Source organism: Myotis lucifugus, unplaced genomic scaffold (assembly GCF_000147115.1).
Source record: "Myotis lucifugus unplaced genomic scaffold, Myoluc2.0 scaffold_59, whole genome shotgun sequence".
NCBI lineage: Eukaryota > Metazoa > Chordata > Mammalia > Chiroptera > Vespertilionidae > Myotis > Myotis lucifugus.
The window spans coordinates 5126134-5148007 of record NW_005871107.1 but is presented as its reverse complement, the minus strand read 5'-3'; the positions used below and the strand labels follow the sequence as shown (position 1 = coordinate 5148007).

The following is a 21874-nucleotide window of genomic DNA, read 5'->3' as shown; positions in this document are numbered from 1 at the left end:
GTCTCAAGTTAAAGGAAAGAGCTCCCTCCAACAATCCTTTTCCAAGCAACCCCCTGCTCCATCAGACCCCTTTACTCCAAATTTATCATCTCATGTAATGTGGGCTAAGATGGTCAGAAGATCATTTCCAATATTCCTTGTAGCAAATCTGATGGAAATGTCAGAACAAAAGAACACTTAAAATCCATTTTTCCCAGCTTTGAAGACTCTGCTAAAATTATGTGGCAACAGGAGGATCATAATTAACATATGACGCTCCAGAATCAGAAAAGAATAAACACAAAGTTTCTGCTCCAACTGGTTTGGCTCAGTGGATAGAGCATCAGACGTGGAATGAAGGGTCCGGGGTTTGATTCTGGTCAAGGGCATGTACCTAGGATGCGGGCTTGATCCCCAGTAGGGGGCATGCAGGAGGTAGCTGATCAATGTTTCTCATCGATGTTTCTAACTCTCTATCCCTCTCCCTTCCTCTCTGTAAAAAAGCAGTAAATATATATTTTAATAAAGAAAGAAAGAAACATAAAGTTTTGTGGGTTCACTTACCCTAATAATTAATTTAGATGTTTTAAAGAATATATCTATAGCAGTCTGATAAAGATGAGTAGCTTCAGAAGTCTAGAAAAGATATTTTCCAAGTAATAGGAGAAATAGAAAAAGGAAACTTTCAAAATAAAGTTTTATCTTTAGTGGCTCAATTATGCTGAATGATTGCCTCGGCATCCTCCTCCTGTCCTTTTAATATGTGGTGGTTTTAAAATATGTCCACAAACTCTTTCATGCTCCTCTCTTCAAGAGATGGAACGTAATTCCCCTCTTGGAGTGTGTGCTAGAATTGATGGAACATGACTAGGTCATAAATGTCATTGAGGGTCCTCCTGGTTGCTTTCTGTTGGATCACGTGCTCTGAGGGGAGGCAGCTGTCATGTTTTAAAGATTCTCAAGGACCCCTATAAAGAGGTCCATGTGGTAAAAGCCATGTGACCTCAGAAGTGGATCCTCCAGCTCAAGTCAAACCTTCAGGTAACCACAGCCCCGGCTGACAGGTTGGTGGCAGACGCAGGAGAAACGCTGCACCAGAACCTCAGCTAAGCTGCTCTTGAATTCCTGACCTTCTGGATTTAAAAAAAAAAGTTGTTGTTTTAAGTCACTAAGTTTTGGAATAATTTTTTATGTAGCAATAGTAACTAATACAATATGGTACCTAAAAACATTCAGGTAAGTTTAAAATCCCACATCTTCTTTCCTGAGATATAAGCCATATATACTAGTATACCCAAAAGATACCAGTAATCAATAGCATACTTTAATCATTTTGCAGTATATATGTGTATGAATTCATCATGCTCTGCACCTACTCAATGTTATATATCTATTACATCTAAATAAAGCTGGAAAAATACCTTGACCCCAAGTCAGATGCTATGATAACTTTTTCTATTAACCTAATTATTCACCTGGGGCATGACTACTTAATGCACAGATGGATCAGCTGATAACCTGCCCTACTCTTGGTGAACTAAATAGTAGTTATGTATAAGGTCATACACAAATTAACATAATGTGAAGCTTTCTATTAAAAAATACCATATCATGGTCCATAGCCATTTGGGCCACTAGCAGGTAATGAAGACAAGACCCCATTGTATAAAATTATTCCTTTGTTATTGATATTCGAAATTCAAATATTATAACTTATTCTTATTTGATTGAGATTAACTCCGTGTTAACATTCAAATAACTTCAGTAGGAATATTTCTTTGTTGTTTTTGATACATCATTTTTTTTTTAGTAAGAATGGTGTGAGATTAGGGTATGGGCCAGCAAGGAGAAAAAAATGAAATGATTCAAAAAGCTGAGAATGCTAAGGAAAACTTCACTGGCTTTCCAGACATTCTGAGGGTGGCCCTGTGCCCTTCCAGCTCTGTGAATTAGATGGCACCAGCACCCAGAAGGCAGAGACCAAATTGCGTATCTGTTATGAATAGTACCTAACACAATCCAGTGAGTGGAATACTAAACCACAACAAAATCATCAGGCACCAGATGAAGTCAAACATTTATCCTAATAAGCAGCTGTTAGACTTGAAACTGTCAGCAACATCACATACAACTTCCTGGACATTTTCATTAGGGTCACCTAGAAACCACATCAACAGCAAATAGCAAGACAAAAAAAATGTACCCTAGGAACAAAATCAGACTGCTGCTGTGGAGCGGTCCCGAAACAAAGCTTGCAGCCACTCAGCTGAGCTCTGTCATACGTACGTGATTGAGAGATGATGGCTGAACCCTTCAATAATGTGGGATAGAAAACCAAAGGGATGTGACCACAAACAGGACAATTAGAAGAAGCAGGACCAAACAGGGATGAGTTGAATCAAAAGGCATTCGTTCCCTCTTGGAATCAAAAGCAAAGCAAAGAACAGGCTATGCTGGGATCAGAAACCAGAGGTCTTGGAGTGCAGCTTCAGCAGGAAGCAGAAATTGCTTCCACTGTGGGCTTGTGGAAGCCATCTCCCTCAAATGTAGAGAAGTCTAACCAAAAACTGTAGCAAGCGTCCTGTTACACACATACACACACATACAATCACCCATGCAAGTTGGACCCTACTCCTATCAACAACCTGCCCAGAAAATACAAAACACAAGCTACCACCACCTGTGAGCCCACATACGGATCCATGTTTCCATTCTCCACTGACTTAGACCCTACGGAACAAGGGGAGCTCTTTTTCTGCAAATGTAAATCTAAAATGTTAGGTGACTGTTAAAGCCCTCATGGCTTTGAATATTTAACATGAAGAACATTGAGGCCACATGAAAACAAAACCTCATTATAAGCCAATTTTTTTCAAAAAAAGAAAAAATTAGATTCCAATGAAAATATGTTCAATGGGAAACACACAATGGTTAGAAGCATGAGGTATATATTACTTGGACACCCCAGATTATTTTTAGTAGCAGATTGAAACTAGACATTATTTTAGAGTGGTTTTAAAAAGCCATTAAAGCCCTAACCGGTTTGGCTCAGTGGATAGAGCGTCGGACTGTGGACTGAAGGGTCCCAGGTTCGATTCTGGTCAAGGGCATGTACCTTGGTTGCGGACACATCCCCAGTAGGGGGTGTGCAGGAGGCAGCTGATCGATGTTTCTCTCTCATCGATGTTTCTTAACTCTCTATCCCTCTCCCTTCCTCTCTGCAAAAAATCAATAAAATATATTTTTTTTAAAAAGCCATTAAAGTTGATTTTCGTCAACTTTATGTTCAGGCCACATGTGTCAACATGACACTTAATACTTCTGGTTTACGGGAAAATTAGAACAGAATGCTCACAACGCAACTGAATTCATTTTGCTCCCACACCTTATTTTATTTTATTATATATTTTATGGATTTTATACAGAGAGAAAAGGGAGAGGGATAGAGAGTAGAAACATCGAATGAGAGAGAAAACATCGATCAGCTGCCTTCCTGCACACTCCCTACTGGGGGATGTGCCCGCAACCAAGGTATATGCCCTTTGACCGGAATCAAACCTGGGACCCTTGAGTACACAGGCTGATGCTCTATCCACTGAGCCAAACCGGTTAGGGCTTATTTTATTTTTATTTTATTTATTTATTTTTTTAGTTGGATATGTGATTTTGATCATTGAAAGAATTCCACAACAGAGATTCTGGCTTAGTAGCTTGACAAGAGGAACTATACAATGCAGGCTAGGTATTTTTGAATTATTAAATTATATATTTATTACCTAGAAATCTAAATTATATTCCAAACATCATTTCTTTTCTATGTATATTCCATATATTTTAACAAGAATTTAGGCATATATAGGGAGGATATGCTCTGTCATGTGTATTTTATTTCATAAAAATAGTTAATGTTTTATAAGTTTTGTATTTAGAATGGTATGTAACATAATTTTTTGGTTTCCACAGTTGTTTTTACTGTAATAGTGTCCCATCCCTAAATAACTTTGCAGCTAAACTCCAATATGACTTCATAAAAACTTAACAGCATGTTAAACCAGATATCATGCATAAACAATACCCATGACCTGTAGATGGTGCCAGGAATTAATTTGCCAGTAAAGCAAAAAACCCTTCAATGTGATAGCTACACTTTCCTTGTGGGCATTGTAAATTTTTAAGTCCTTTCACTAATCATAGGTAGCCCCTCCCACAATACCTCTAGTATAAACTGCCCAATATACTCTTTAGCCACATTTATAAATCCAAGACATCACTCTCAAACCACCTCCATCTATCATCAGTATAAACCCATGGTCAGAATAAGCATATATATTTAGAATTCCTCTTAGGCTACAGAAAAATCAGAATCAGATATAGGAAATCAATGTGAATGACTTATGGCCCAGTGGGAAAATTTTGAGATACGAGTAAATGAGACAGGTCCAAATGTTATGAACCAATTGATGGCCTTCACATTCATTATGTTCATCTATGAGAATCAGAAGAGAGTGTATTTTTCCCAAGAAGAATCTTATTCTTTTGTCTTTTAAAAATCACAACAGCCAAGTTAAAAAAGACTGAATATCTCACAACAACCAAGAACTTGAATTGGAGGACTCCTTCGAGATTGTCTGTTTCATATCCTATCTTTATAGATGAGAAAACTCAGACTCAAACATTTGCCCAAGTAAACGGTCCGTAGCCGAGACTTGAACCTGGACTTCTAAAGCTCTTTTTTCTAGTGTTCTTTCTATTTTTTTAAAAAAATTACTTTTTATTGTAAAATATGTCATGTATAAGTATAACTCATGTTCACTTAAACAATAATAGAAGAAAATAAACATCCATGTACCTCTACCACTATTGTTTAAAAAGAGAATATCACCAGTATAGATTTCAAGTCTCTCTATAATGTGATAGGATCCTTCCCTCTCCATCATAGGTAGCTACTATTCCAATTTTTGAGTTTTCCTTTGCTTTTAAAAACAAATTAACCACACATAGACACACATGCACCCATGTTTGCTATTGTTTACTTTGCCCATTTTGTCATTTAGGTAAATGGAGTCATTTCAATGTGTTCATTTGCCTTTTGTGTGTATGTGCTTAGCATTGTATGATTTTGAGATTCTTATATTGATGTGTGTAGTTACAGTTATTTCATTCTCACTGCTGCACAGCATTCCATTATATAATTATACAACAATTTGGTTTTCATCTCTTCTGTTAATGGGCATTGCATTGTTTCCGGTTTTCACTCTTATGAGCCATTGGTGGTCTCATATGTGACTATGTGACTCCTGGCACAAAGACAACAGCATCTGTAGGGAATATCCTCTAGGGATGGAATTGCTGGGTCACAGCCTATGCACATGTTCAACTATATAACATACTGCCAAACTGTTTTCTAAAGGAGCTATCACAATTTATCTAACTATTCTTCTTTCTTGCTAAAATTACCAGCACTAGGTATTGTCCAATTATACATGCTAGCCCAATGTGATTGCAAGGGTCTTCCCTGGGGAATAGAGGGAGGTAGGAGAGTGAGAGTCAGAGAAGGAAATGTGATGCTGCATCTGCTTGGCCACAAGCCAAGGAGTGAGGCAGCCCCTAGAATCTCGAAAAGGCAAGAACAATTCTCCCTCAGAGGATCCAAAAGGAACCTAACACTGCTGACCCACTTCAGACTTCAGATCTCCAGAATTATATGATGATAAACTTCTGTTGTTTTTTTTAAGCCAAGAAGTATATGGTAATTTGTTATAACAGGGTAACACAGATGTGTAGAGGTTGTAGGGAATGTGAAGTTATTTTCACTTTCTAAAACTATCCCAGCCCAACCAGTAAATAATGCCTTGTTACAAATAATATTCATTCAATTATTCTGAAGAAAAAAGAATAAAACATGACCCTTCAGTTGGATGAAACAAATATGTATTGAATGCTCAGGTTCTAGTAACCAGGACCTTGTGATTATTCAAGCATAGTGCATGCTTCTATTAATGCTGTTTATTCAGGTCAACAAATGGATATTGAATATGTAACATTTGTAACATTTGTACAAAGACAGAATTTCCCATGGCTCCAAAAATTAAAATCACTCCTAACAGGGGAGACTAACATCAAAATAAAAAATACTAGTACAATGAAGCAAGTGCTATGAAAAGGGGGTCACTGTGTGTGCTTTGTGGGCAACCAGATTAGAAACACTGTGGCCAAAGACACCCGGAAAGCCTTCCTGGAACAGGTGCTACCTGAGCTGCAGTGTAGAGACAGGGCTTCATCAGTAAAAGCAGCCTCATGAGCAAACACACACAGACAGAAAACTCATGGTGTTTGGGGGAACCACGGGGTGTTTAGGATCCATGCTGCGTTAAGAAAGAGACTGAAAAGATAGACACAGAATTAGGGAGGTTCCTGTATGCCATGTGAGTCGATTCTACTTTATCTGGCAGGTGGTGGAAAGCTTTTGAATGGTTTATAAGCAGAGCACTAATGGGATTCAATGTGCATTTTATGGAAATCCTCCTGATGTCCTAGTGGAGACATATCTGAGACAGCACGAGCAGAGCAGGGAGGCAGACTATCAAACAGATGCTACAAGCATGTAGATCACAGGGAGGGCAGGGTCCAATAGCGATGGGAAGGGGGCAGATTTGAGAAATGATTACAGAGGTAGATCAGCAGGAGTTGGAATGGAACTGGATTGATGCTGAGAGAGGAAGGGCCTAGGATTATCCTTACCTCCCTGGCTTGCAAAATTGGATATTGATAATGGAGACAATAAATACAGGACGGGGAGCAGTTTCGATTTTGGTGGAGGGGAAGAAGTGGGTTCCCGGTGGGACATGCTGAGTGCCAGGGAGTGTCACTTGGTGTGTAAAGGGATAGGAAGAAAGAACAAGTCCATGACTGAGCCACTGGAATGAGAGAGAGAGCTCACAGTGAGTGGTTTATTGTTATTTTCAGAATTATTTTTCTTTAAAGTTTTTTCCCAATATATTGAGTACTATTTGTGTTTTAAGGTGTGTTTTTTAATAAGAGATTTTGCACAGTTTATCTGTACAATTCTCTGTATTATCAAGTTGAGTATCCAGTGACTAATGGGCACAAGGGAAACCTGAATATTGAGAGTTATAAAGGAAATGTACAGAGTTCATAAATGAATGAAGGTTAAGTAACTGTGTAGTGGCTCTAAACCTTGCTTTTTATTCCAGAAGGTTGAGCTTCTAGTTGGTAGTGTTTGTGGTTTGGGGCTGAATATGTTGATATTGTAACATTGCTTCTTTGGAGGATAAACAATTGGTCATGTAGCAACAAATATTTTAAAACATAAAGTTTAATATGAAAACAGTCCATATCTAAAAAATTATGACTGGGTGAGAATGCAAAAGCAAAAACCTTTTTCAATCTCAGGGATACAATGCTGTTGTATGTAGCATACATTGATAATTGATAAATTGTTCAGAAAGCAAACTAAATGCATTACAAATAAAATTCAAAATTTTATACATTTTTTAAAATTTTAATTTAATAATAACTTTCAAAAAATTAGTGTAGTCCAGTCTACAGAGGCCATAGTGTATGGCTTTATTTTGTATGTAAGATATTAAATGTCTAGGTGCAAAATTCTAACTCCATTTTTATGAGCATTAGTCAAAATTGGTATTTAGCCATTTTGCCTTTATTCTTTTCTCTTCATCAGTAATGGGTAAATTGAGGATTTTACAAAGGCATAAACATAAAGCAATAAAATGCCTCAAAACCTCTTCCAGTCTAAATGTCTACTCTCCAGATAATACTAGGCTAGATAAATTTTGTTTACTTCAAGTAATTTTAGAGATAAATATTACCCTGCTGGGCTATTCCAGTATGTCATCACAGGAGCTGTCCTTCAGTCTTCTTTCTCCTAAATATTTAATTTCTAAATTATTTTAGTTCTAACATTCCAAATCAATGGAAAATGATCATCTGAGTTAATTTTTTATAATTTACTAGTAATAGTTAGTAAGCAGATGCTATTACAAAATGGGTGCCATATCTAACGGTCCTCCTGGGAAGAGCTAGCTGTGATCTAAATAAAGACTTCCTTGTTACACAGGGTGTGATGTTATTAGAAAAAGATACAATTTATGTTTAATGCTCTTACCATTAAATGTCTTTCAAAATCAGAATGGATCCTGGCCCAGTTCTAATATTACAAAGAGAGAGAGAGAGAGAGAGAGAGAGAGAGAGAGAGAGAGAGAGAGAGAGATCATAATTTATATCCTAATCTCAGAAATCACACAGCATTATCTCTGCCACATTCTATGGTCCAGGCATTTCAACAAAAGTCCACCAGGAATCAGACAGAGGGACTATCATCCCCAAACTAGGCTAGAGTGTGGCATGTCACAGAGTAAGGAGAGCATGTGGGTGGTGAGCATATTAATGTGCCCTTTTTAGGAAATGCAGTCTGCCTGCCACAGGTTGGATTTCATCAAGAATGTGTCACACCTCAAAGATTACTATTGCTGGGTAGCAACACTATTTAACTAATATTAATAAACATAGAGTAATAATAAGATGACAAACATGTAAGGAACAAAAAAACATCTTTCTTCTTAATTTAAATATGTTTATACAGTATCCACAGGGGAAAATATATACAGTTGTGTAGAGCTTTACATAGGTGGAAAGTGAATATAATTTTGCAAACACAAATAATTTCAATTTGAAGAGAACATTCCAATGAACCACTGAATACACAAGCAAACAAGCAGCTGCCCTATGTAGCGTGAACAGTAAACAGTGAGATCACTAGAGGGATGTGGGAAGATAGAAGCTTCTGTTACCAGTTACCACGGGGGGATGCATCTTCACGTGCTGGTGAGGCTGATTACAGATGCTGTGGGCAGCAGTGCAGAACTCGTTAACATACAAACTGAACTGCTCTATTCAGAACCACTGGGATGGAAAGGATTTCAGTATTTTCTGCTTTCTGAAATTACCAAAATTGGTCATGTCATGGAAATCTGATATCTCCTATTTTGTTCAACCTTATTAAGCCTGGGTACTAAAAATAAGCCACAGAATTGTTGTTGCTTTTTAAGTATGAGGCAACTACTCTCTCTACATAAAATACGTAGTTCAGGGCAGGCAATTAGATACACAATATAGTTTGCTCCTGTTGCAATGCAAACTATAATGGAGAGCTATTGTTTTATGTTCCCAGAATGTCCTCAGTCCCAATGCCTTCTGAGAGCTCCCCCAGCTTCCTCCATCTATCTGTATTTCGGGGAACTGGTAAGTTCTTAAAAGATTTTAATCCTCTGGCCAAAATTGACTGATACAGAAATGGAATCTCACCTGAGCCAAGACAAGAGAACCATTTCTTCACGATTTGAGGACCCGGTGGCAAGAGCCATAAGATGCAAAATTGGGAGCTAGAAGTTGCCATGGTTTTCACCCAAAGCTAATCTGCTGCAAGGAAATAAAAAAGCCAATGTGTAAAGAAAAATGGAAATGAAGAGAATTCTAACTGCATTTGTCCTGACTTCATTTGAGAATTACATTCTTGCCCTTAGGTTACCTGTGACATGCCACCCATTAGCCAGAAATTACCTACTAGGCAATAAGGAATGGAAAAGTGAATCAAAAGTACTTACATTTTCTTTTTTCCCTTTCTTTCTTTCTTCCTTCCTTCCTTCCTTCCTTCCTTCCTTCCTTCCTTCCTTCCTTCCTTCCTTCCTCCCTCCCTCCCTCCCTCCCTCAGATTACAGGAAGTCTAGGGCTGAAGTAAGGATGACATCCGGATGCAGGTTCCCCCAGCTCCCCTGCTCCGCCACTCTTAGATTAAAGCATTTGCACAAGAGGCTGCAGCACCTCTTAGGTTTGGTTAGCCTCTGCAGGGTTACTGCATCTGAATTTCAGGCAGGTTGAAGACCAGGCACAGGGCAAAGTGCAAAACCCTCCTCTCTGATGTTTTATTTGAGGAAGGGAGCTCTCCCGGGGACTCTCACCAGACCACTGGGCCACGCCAACCTATAAAAGACACTGGGATTTCTCATTCTTGAGAAGTTGAAACTCATAAGTTACTAACATGCAGGGAAGATGTTCAAAAATTTTATTCGGCTACAAATAAAAATATCTACTAAATTCAGTATACTTTCACTATCTAAGGTAGCCTGAGTTTCTGAAACCTGGAAGCAAATGCACAAATGAAGTTGATCTTTTTCATGTGTTTCTAAAGTTTGTAGTGACAATTTACTATATCTTGTTCCTCTCAATTATGTTGATGTCTCAGTTATCAAAACAATGGCTAAAATGAACATCTTAAACACAAGAGTAAGTAATATATCTTGTAAATAAATATATTCTATTTGTGTAAAGATCTTTTGAATGAGTGAAGAAAGTGGCTTACATATAGACCCGAAATGCAATAAGATTTCCTGTAAGTCTAACTATCCCAGGTCTTTCTCCTCTATAAGATATTAGCATTCCCTCTAAGAAAGCCATTATATATATCATAGTTTTGTTTTTTGATTTTTTTTCTATCACTGGAGAAAAAAAAGCGTAGCAAATGCTAAGCATAGCGTTTGGCACAAGGTAAGCCCAACACCTGTGAGACCTCATTATTAAGCCTGTCTCTGTCCCGGAGATCTTCTGGCAGCTCCAGATTCCCATTTCAATCGCACCCGGGATAGTTCCCCCTTGGACCCTGCCATCAACTCAAATTAAAAAGGGTCCGTTGTCTTTCCACAAAAGGTAGATTTCCTCACCCGTTTCTGCGTAAACCACAATACACAGTCACCTCGGCTTGACATTACACTCTTTTTAGGAACTGTTATCCCTCTCACCCGTCTCTAATCAGCCATTGTAAACCTCTGAAATAAACTGTTGCTTCACCCTGGCACCTACCACAACCTCCTAGGCTCTGTTTCACAGTAACTCTTTGTATCTTAGGCAAGAAAAATAAAAGAAAGAAAGAAACTTCCTGGTTTATTAAATAAGATGAAATGCTCCCAAACTTTCCAAGGTCAGCTGTGGAGGAGGCTCTTCAGTGGAGAGGGCAGCTGGCCTCTGTAATTACTACCCTTAGCATTCTTCTCTCTGTTAGATAATGGGGCTTGGGGGGGATATATGGCTCTTCTTTTAATACCCTTTGGCATTATAACTTGGTTGTAATGTTTTTACATAGTATTTTTATTAACGTTCTGAATAACAAAAAATAAACAGAAATAATGGCAATATTTTCAATGACCTAGACCTAATTTATTTTTTCTAATGTGTTTTTATTGATTTCAGAGAGAGGAAGGGAGAGAGAAACATCAGTGATGAGAGAGAATCATCCATTGGCTTTCTCCTGCACACACCCTACTGGGAATCAAACTAGCAACCTGGGCCAGGAATCAAACTGTGACCTCCTGGTTCATGGGTTGAAGCTCAACCACTGAGCAACACCGGCCAGGAGATTTAAGCCTAATTTAAAAGCTGTAGTTTACTCTTCTTCAGCTTGAAGGCCCTTGTTTGGTAGACACTATGACACTATTTGGGATCGTTCCAAAACATAGCTAGATTCCTTCATATTAGAGAGGGGGGGAAAAGAAAGAGAAAGAAGGGAGGGAGGGAAGGAAGGAGGGAGATAGAGAAGGAAGAGAAGGAAAAAGAAAGGCCTAGAGCAGTCATGAATCTATCACCTGTGAAACTTTTGAAAAATACAAATTCTACTAACTTAGACTCTCCAGAGGTGGAGATTTTTTTTTTTCAATGTCTCCCCATTCACAATACAGACCAGGCAAAGAGCCTGAGCTGAGGTGTATATGGGGCAAGTTTAATCTGCCTCCTATTTCTGTACAGTCAGTGTAAGAACACAGCCTGTGGTAAGCACCAGGAGGCCGAGGTGGAGATTTTTTTAAAACTCCCCTGATGGTTCTCAAGCTCCCAGCCACTTGTGGAGAGAGCTATGACACTCGGCCCCTGAAGGTGTACCTGGAACGCTGGAGAGAGGGCTGCAAGCAGGTGGCTGAGAGCAGAAATGTCTTGGAAGTTTTAAGGTTTATATTAAACATCCATGTGAATGCTTCTTCCGACTGTATAACAGTGTTTGTCTTCATGTAACATTTTCCTCACATCTACACATAAAACGAATGCTTCAGGAACAAGCACGTGTTCTCCTGTGGCTTTAAAAGCCAGCAAAGCTTTCAGCCCTTTTGAGGAGCACAGGACTAGAAAGAAAAGTAGCTTTTCTATTCCCTGCCCAAGGCCCAGTTTCTGGGTTCCTGTCTTGGAACAGCCTCTCCCACCAGGACTAACCTTGAGGATGTCTTCTTGCAGGAGAGGTGCTTCTCCCTGCACAGGAACCCCCCACCCCCATGGAGCCACCATCACTGGGGCCTCTCGAGTCTACCCCCTTTCTTCTCTGCCAGCAGAATGCCTGTCCTATTGCATTTTGAGAGAATAAATCACTTTACAATGTATGTGTTCCTTTACTTCCTACTTGGCTTCCACCTTACCACTTTCCTTACCACACACCTGCCTCTGGCCTTCAATACTAAAACACAGTGGTTCCAAACAGATCACCTGCTCAGAGTAATGGCCTGGGCCCAATCCCATTCTTGCCCCGTTGCCTGTGCTGTGAGACTCCAAACTCCTCACCCTGTAGATTCCTACACTGTGTCACCATTCATGTCCCTTCTTCCTTCTTCCTGCCCTTGTTCATGTTCCCTTCATTAATCTCCAATTTTAAACAGCAAGATCAGCTACATAATCTGCAGGGCCCAGTCCCTTGTTCAAAAATTAAGAATTTCAAGACAGCAGAGCAGAACTTTAAACCAAACACAGCCCTTCCAGACTGGGACTCCATGTAGAACTCCACTGGTCCCATGCCCGTGAATCTGGCCCTGGTGTCACTATATATTTTCTACATATTTTTACATATATTATATATGTATATATATATAAAATATTTACATATTTTATATATTTTTCTCTTAGGAAAGTACTATCTAGCTGCCTTTTCTAACACCAGTTGTCCTATAAGTTCCTTCCATTTTAAAGTTATTCTTTCACACTCTTGCTCATTCAACACTGATGAACCTATTGTAAAATTGCTATGCTCTTCTCAACTCTTATATGCCACCACTCTCATACATGTGTCCTGTTCTCTTGACCCAACTGGCCATGTTTTGCCTCTACACCTTTGTCCAAGCCATTCCCTCAATCTAGAATGCCTTTAACTCATTCTACCAGTACAAATCATTCCATAATCCCAGGTTTGGTAAAATTTGCCCCATCTGTTAGTCACTCCTCTTTGCCCCCCGGGGAAATGATTTATCCTTTCTCTGAAGGCCCATAGCTTTTATTATTTGTGTCAAGCAGATGACTATTGTCACTGTCTTGCATATAAATTTTTCTGTGGTAGTGGTTTGCCTCCCCAGCATTAAGATCACACTCTATATCTTCCTAACACCCTGGGCATGTAGCACACTGAATGGAAGCACTGACTGTCCAAGGTGTTTTAGTCTAATTATTTTTGAATATACAAGGCGTAGAAGCCCTTTAACGCCAAACATTTAAATGCCTCTCTTTTCTAATAAATGTCTGAGAGGGCAATTCTGCTCATTCTTTGCTTCAGAATGAGACAAAGTTGTTCATATATAGCATGTGGAGAGGGAGGGAAAGAAAAATAGAAGAGAGAATTGGAGATATTCCCAGTTGCTCCAAAATTGGGAGATATCCAAATATGATTTATTAGCGGTGTCCCTCCCAGCATTAGACATATGAATCTGCCCGTAAACACAGCATGCATTCCAAAGGCAAATGGGTCAGGGATTCAATTTCATATTAATGAATATGGTTTCTGTTCTCATCCATTAGCGAAAATGACTAAAAGTAAACTGTATAAAATTAACACGGTAGTAAGGAAATGAATAAACTTAATAATAGTCCTATATTTTGGGGTTGTTTTTTTTTTCTTTAGAGAATTTGGTAATTTCTGAAATGTGCATTCAGCAACATTGGGGATTTTATTTGATTTTATTAACTTATTTAACCCACTATGTATTACTTACTATTGCATACTAAAGACTTAAAAACTAATAAAATATGGCTTCAGATTCTGAATTGCAGCAGAAAGAAAATCTTATATCTTCTAGAACAGGTTGATCCTTGTCTCTGGAATGAGAGGTGGGAAAAGAGTAGCAGCAATAGAAAGAAGGGAATCATATAGTGATTAAACAGAAAATTACAAGAGCAAAGGTCACAAAAAGACCTTCCCAGGTGTTGGCATCTGGCCTTCCTCAGCCCCAAGAGAAACTTGTGTTGAGAAACAAGTGATGCAGCAGCCAAAAGCTGCTAGGTGGGAATCCGTGTGCAGAGCCAGAACATCTGTTTGGGAGTGTCATCTGTTTGGGAATAGACATCAGAAGTGAGGAACAAGGACAAGCTGGGCCAGAAGGATGCTCAACTTACTGCAACTGGGGAACCCAGGTGTTAGTAAACAGAACTGCCACTGGGAGTTTTCTCAAATTAAAAAATAATGTAATACTCTCTTAAGCCCCACTTTCATTTATTTTCTTGTAGAATGAAAAGTCATATCATGGCTCTGGGAATTGTTATAAAACTAACTGATCATCACAAAAATTCTCATGGTCATACAAAAGAGTCAAAGACAAAATGTCAGAGTAAACTTTAATAGGCAAGTCATTAACTATCTCTAAGATGTCTTAAGAGCAATGCCATCTCTTATTTACTCTGCCTCCCTTTCTTCCTGAACTGGAAAAAATAGTGGATTTGGGCCCAGCTGATGTTGCTCAGTGGTTGAGCATCAACCTATGAACCAAGAGGTCCCCAGTGGGATACCTGGTCAGGGCACATGCCCAGGTTGCCAGCTCCTTCCCCAGTAGGGTGGGTGGAGGAGACAGCTGATAGATGTCTCTCATCCATGCTTCTAACTCTATCCCTCTCCCTTCCTCTCTCTCTAAAATCAATAAAAACATTTTAAAACATAAAATAAAGCAAAGGCAATGCATTGCATGTCCCCAAAAAAGGTCACTGGCAAAAATGACACATTCCCAAAAAGTGGGTGAATGTCATCAGTCTCATTAGAATATTAGCATGAGTCATATAATATTAGTTGTTTAACACTTTAGAAAGTGGGTGGGGAGGAAGAATTGGAGAGGAGGATTAAATTCCCAGAGAAAGGTCAAAAACAACCACATAACCTGGGACTGTGATAAAGCCCTGGTAGGCTAGCATGCCTGAACCAAGAGGTACGAGTACCCCTCAGAGGTACTCGAGGGAAGAGTGTGTCTTGGATGTGGCAATAGATTGGAGAGATTGCAGGTTCAGTTCAATAAAGCAAGTGCCACAATAAAACAAATCATGAATTTTGTGGTTTACAAGTGCATGTAAAAAGTATGTTCATGCTCTACTGTAGTCTATTAAGTGTGCAATAGCATTATGTCTAGAAAGTGTACATAATACCTTAATTAGAAAATACTTTATTGCTAAAGATCCTAACCATCATCTGAGCCTTCAGTGAGTCATAATCTTTTTGCTGTTGGGGGGACTTACTTTCAATTTGTAAAAAGACACAATATCTGCAAAGGGCAGTAAAGCAAAGCACAATAAATGAGGTACATGGCAATCTTTTGGTGCTGAGTTCAGAGTCCCTGGTAGACTTCTCCAGCCTGGAGGAGAACTACTAAGGGACTCAAGCTCATAGGAAGGTTCAAAGAGTACATTTTAACATGGCTTTCAGAACTGGTTTTGATTAATTGTTTCATTTTGCTTTTTGAGAACCATATGATTTCAGCATCATCTGTGAGACTGACTCAGAATGGATGCTGTGGTGTCCCAGTTAATATAGAATGGCACTTAAAAAGAGTGGAAAGTATTGTGTGCCATTCATTAGATTTAAAGGGCTGGAAGGCACTTCTGCAGTACCTATCAGGCAGATGACCACAACTCTGAACTGCTGTGGAGATGGCAACAGAACAGAATCTATCCTAAAGTGAGGTCAGCAATCAAGTTAAGGAGGTTCTAATGGAAGAAACTTGCTGATCAAATGCCCTTTAATGTCAAGTTGCACCACAATCTTTCCTGACTCTGGAAGACACAAACCAGGAGAGGTAAAAAAAGGAGGCAGCACAGATGATCTACCTAGGCCAGTGCCCCAATCCCACACCGGTGTAGTCACAGACCTAGTAGACCACCCTCATTCCCAGCAAAGAAATGGCAAGGCCATGTTTTGAAGCAAACTCCCCTACACCTAGAGTCCAGGTGTCACCATACCTAATTTCATCTTTCTAAAGTAGTAAAACATTTCTGAAAAAGTGAATCAACCTAAGAGAATATATATAGAATTCATGTCAGTACAACTGCAATTATTATTGTTAATTCTATCTCTCACTATAGCATCTGCTGGATAATTTTAATTCCTAAGATTAAAAGTATATAAAATATAGCATTAGTGTGCACCTTCAATTTTCTAGGTACAGTGCTATTTGCTGTATATATTTCATCATCACAGAACTATTATAATCCCAATTTTACAGCTAAGGCTGCTGAAGTTAAATGACTTCCATAGCAAGCAGTGGAAACTGAGTTTGGATCTTTGAATATAGAATCCACGTCACTAATTACTCACTACATTGTCTGCTCTCACCCTCAGTAAGGCCCTTTCTGTCTTCAGTGTATGAATTGGTTATATCTCAGAACAAGCTTAGCCATAGGACAAGTGAAACAAAAGGCAGGAACCATTTAAACAACATTTTGTTAAAAATAAAGCTGCTTGCCCTGGCTGGTGTGGCTCAGTTGGTTGGGCATTGTCCCATGTATCAAAAGATTGCTGGATCGATTCCCGGTCAGGGCACATGCCTGACTTGTGGGCTTGATCCTCGGTAAGGGGTATGCAAGAGGCAGACAATAGATGTTTTGCTCTCACATCAATGTTTCTCTCTCTCTCTCTCTATCTCTCTCTCTCTCTCTCTCTCTTGTCTCTCTCTAAAATTTAATAAGAATATTTACAAAAATACAACTGCTAATAATGCTCTAATAAATGTAACTAAATACATGCAATACAACCCATATACACTCAATAATCTATTCTTTTGTACATCCAACCACACGGTTGTCAAATTGGTACAATTTACACAGGATTTGCATTATAAAATGGTTTTATTATTTATCCATTGTATATCTCAATTTTTAAAAATGAGCTCAATAAATCACATTGATTAAGAAATTAAAACAGCCCTGACTGGTTTGGCTCAGTGGATAGAACGTCGGCCTGTGGACTGAAAGGTCCCAGGTTCAATTCCAGTCAAGGGCATGTACCTTCGTTGCACACCACACAGTTGTCAAATTGGTGATCGATGTTTCTCTCTCATCGATGTTTCTTACTCTCTATCCCTCTCCCTTCCTCTCTGTAAAAAATCAATAAAATATATTTTAAAAAAAACAAACAAAAAAAGAAATTAAAACATTTATGACAACATTAATGTCCCTAAAATGGCTATGCAATATAAGTTTCCAAGGTTATCCCTTGGAAATCCTTGCCATTACTGGGTTTAATACTCTATACATTTAATAGTATATAAGTTTTCCCCAATAAATGTTAATTTCCTTAAAACTGCAAAATGATTAGCTGATAAGTGTTTAAAGAAATTGGGCACTAAGGAAAAAAACAATTTTCTATCAGATAATTTTTTCCAAAGCTATATTTGCTCTTAGATAATATAGTATGTTTTGGATTTTAAATTTCAGACTTGGCATGCTTATATCTCAAGAAACACATTCTTTTGGCAAAAAAAAAACTTTTTAGAAGAGTGAGGAAAATCTTAAACTATAATAAACAATTACGCTCTGCTTTAGATAGAATCTGTGCCATATTTATCCATCTTTATGGTATAGTTTGATGCATTCAAAAAAACAAAACAAAAAACCTATACAATTAAAACAAAAAGCCCTTTGTCACTTTCTTGCCTCAGGTCAAAATTGTCACTGTTGGTTACTGCTCTGGATTGAATGAAAGGCAGTTGTCAGCCCTGGCTGGTGTGTCTTGGTTGAGTATTGCCCTAATGCACCAAGAGGTTACCAGTTCAATTCCCCTTCAAGACACATGCCTGGATTGTGGGCTCGATCCCCAGTAGGGGGCTTGTGCAGGAGGCAGCTAATTGATGTTTCTCTCCCTCTCCCTTCTTCTGTCTCTTAAAAAATCAACGAAAACATATTTCTTTTTAAAAAGCAGTTGTCAAACCACGTTGTTGTCTTTGAGGGAAGTTGTAGCCGTCAATACTAATAGGTAGCGATGGTTAACCTATCATTATCATATGTGGAAGTGAGACATAGAATATATTGACAGATGGAACTTTAGAACCATAGAGAATCAATATACAGAATGAGTGAGTGCTACCAGGGGGTTGCAAAAGCATTAAGAAAGTTGCACCAATTAATTGCTAATTTTACCTCTGGTTGCATTTGTGCTCTTATTTCTTCTCCCTAATATAACTTATTTTTAGTTATTAATATTTAACTAAAGTGCTAGAAAAACCCCCTCCTTGGGATAAAAATTATAATTTTAAAGATAAACAAAAAACTAATTTCAATATTAAACTTCAAAAAGATTTAAAATGCAATAAAATATTAAAATAGAATGTAAAACTATTGAAGAACAAAAGGTATCAGCAAGAGGTACCCTTTACCAGTTGTCAATACAACTCTGTAATAGAAATAACAATGTTTGACCTTTTTCTCTTCTTGGTCAAATTCAGATAGACTGCTAGAGAATTTTTTAAAAGAACTCAGACATCTCTGTCCAATATTTAGTCCAGCTAATAACATGCGCAGTTGAGGAGAAGCTTTAAAACAAATGGTGAAAAATGTGAGAAATGTTTAAATGTCTGTTACCGAACTCCCCTTCACACCATGGAAGTGTATGGATAAGGGTTGTCCACAAGTGACTAATTCCAGACACCAGCACCCATATCACTCTCCAAAGCCATAAAATACTTTTTCCCATTTTCCTATAAGAGTTATATAGAGAACAGTGTTTTTCTGCAGTGAGTCATAAAGAATGCAGATAGTATGCCAAACAGGTCACCACGAAGAAGGAAAACCAAACTATTGGTTATCAGTGGACTCTTTTAGCTCAGCTGACATCATGTAAGGGACACTTGGAAGTACTTATCCAATGAAACATGTGACCACTATAGCCATGAAGTAAAAATAAAGTGGTGCCCAAAACCAAGTTGCACATCACTGGCAGGTAAAAACAAACAAAGAACAGAAGGAGGTGGAGGAGGAGAAGGAGGAGGAGGAGGAGGAGGAGGAGGAGAAGGAGAAGGAGAAGGAGGAGGAGGAGGAGGAGGAGAAGGAGAAGGAGAAGGAGAAGGAGAAGGAGAAGGAGAAGGAGAAGGAGAAGGAGAAGGAGAAGGAGAAGGAGAAGGAGAAGGAGAAGGAGGAGAGAAAGAACAGCTTATTAAATCCTGAGGGCTTTCAGACGAATAAACCATTTGTTCTTTTTTTTTTAAACCAGAAGGCTTGAGTTTGCATTTTTAATACAGCCTAAAATTCTGTAATGTAAATATTATAAGTGTAAAATAGAAATACCATGAGGAAAAATTATGTAATTGCCTATAATGTTCTCATTTATTAATGAGCTCATTAGAAAAATAAATACTTCACTGATTCAAGTATTCACAGCAACTAATCTGCATAAGATGCCAATGACCTTATGTACTATTTTCTGAGATGACATATTTACAGACAGCTTTACAAAAATGCATGAGAAAAATTTCATTTCAAAGAATATTAAACTTGTTAGGGACTTTGAAATCATGGAATCCAGTTTTTCACAAAATGAAAGCTCTAGACCCTGGAGGTATAGTTACAGAGCCTTAAATAACTTCAAATAACACTCTAAGGAAATGACTCCCTTTTCAGTTTTTCCCCTTCTGATTAAGTCAAGGAAAAGGATCTCAATTACTGGTCTTTTCTAACAAAGAGTGAACTGGCCTCAGCTTACAGCCAATGGTACCAAGTGTTGTTTTGATGCACTTATGTGACTTCTATTTATAGCTTTGTTACCCATTTTCCAGTTACAGTAGTGATCTGTAGTTTCCTACCTAGATAAATTTACTTTGGTAAAATAAAAGTGTTTTTATACCGTGGATATGACCATTTATTTTAGAATGCTCTAATGTAAAAAGTAGGATATGTATTTTGAACAAATTTTTTCTAATCTACACACCAGGAGTGGCCTATTACCATTTGAGGCTCTAATCAGGACTCAATATCTAAAGAAAACAATACTTAAAAGATAACATGTCCCTAATCAACTCTATACCAAATGCTTTGTTATTTAGTGTAAGGTTTGTTAGAAATCTTTATTGGCTTAAATGAGTGTCATTCAAGAGAGGCAATGAGTTAGGAATACTGAAGAGGCCTTCCCACCCATGCATGGGTAAGGCAAAGCCAGTGCCTCACTCAAGATCCTAAGCCAGTTGATCCTGCATCCTTCCACTCCATGAGGACCCTGTCTGATCTTATTTTAAGGATGCTGTAATAAGAACACTGGGATCAGAACACTAGCATCACAACACTGTCACATCCCTTTTGGAGTAAGACTTTCTTGTTAGGGCTAAGGTACTTAGGACAGAAGTGGGACTCAACACTACTGAATAAAATGGATGACCTCTTTGGTGCTTGTTGCTAATACCTTACTTCTTTCATTAAAGTGTACATTTTTCTCACATTTTATTTTATTTTTTTAAATATATTTTTATTGATTTCAGAGAAGAAGAGAGAGATAGAAACATCAGTGATGAGAGAGAATCATTAATCAGCTGTCTTCTGCATGCCCCACACTGGGGATCAAGACCGCAAACCAGGCATGTGCCCTTGACCGGAATCAAACCTGGGACCCTTCAGTCCACAGGCCGATGCTCTAACCACTGAGAAAAACCAGCTAGGGCTCTTACATTTTATCATGCCTAGGATTGTCTTGCAATCAAAAGTATTTTATAATTATGATTAGCAGTGTTTCTATCATATCAGAATAGGATATTTGTGCACCTTACAATAGATGGTATCTTAATTTTGGTGAAATATGGTAATTGTTTGTACATTGGATAGAATTTTATCTGAGACTTTCATTAATTGTAATATATCATCTAGTAACAAAATTGTCAGGAAGAGAAAAATATCCTTTACCAGCTTTTAACCACTGGAGGACTAGCAATATTTACCAAAGAGATGTTTGCTAACTGACCTAATTGGCTAAAAGGTAATTTTGCATCATGATACAATTCAAAGAACTCAGTAAAAAACAATAGAGGTTGTAAGTGGCTATGGAAAATATTAGAAAGTCTTAAATGAATGAAGTTTGGGAAACATTATCTAGTCAAACCCTACAAATAAGAAAACTAAGAATCACTTAAGTGGCTAAATGGCTTGTTCAATATTCCACAGTAAATTGAGTGGTAGAGTCTGTGTAATGACCAAGGTTCATTTAACCATTTTATTCTATGTCTCAATTACACTCTGCCTGAGAGTCTTCATAAGGTTGCAGTCAAGATATTGGCCATGGCGGAGGTCTCATCTGAAGGCTTGACTGGTTTTGGAAATAAGCTTCCAAGCTCACTCATGTGGTTGTTAGAAGGAATTTTTATCAATGAAGATCTCCCCATAGCTAATGTAGTTCTCCATGTTATGTATTCTTTATTATAATAGACACTCAGCAATGTTTCATTAACTGCTAAGATTATCACGGACAGTTAGACAAAACTGTAGAATGCATAAAAATTCTATTTATATTGTGTCTACTATATCTATTTAGGAAAAACACTAAAAAGTTAACAGAATTGTGGTTAATTTTGTTTTACTTCTTTATATTTTTTCTAAGCTTTTCAAGTTT

The 21874-nt window shown here is 38.1% G+C and overlaps 1 non-coding gene across 1 annotated transcript; it reads right to left on the bottom strand.

The window, feature by feature from the left end:
* Window positions 1-11722: 11722 nt before the first annotated feature.
* Window positions 11723-11854, bottom strand: LOC111826174. The gene has a single exon (XR_002829437.1). It is a non-coding gene; the product is annotated as a small nucleolar RNA SNORA51 (small nucleolar RNA).
* Window positions 11855-21874: the final 10020 nt, after the last annotated feature.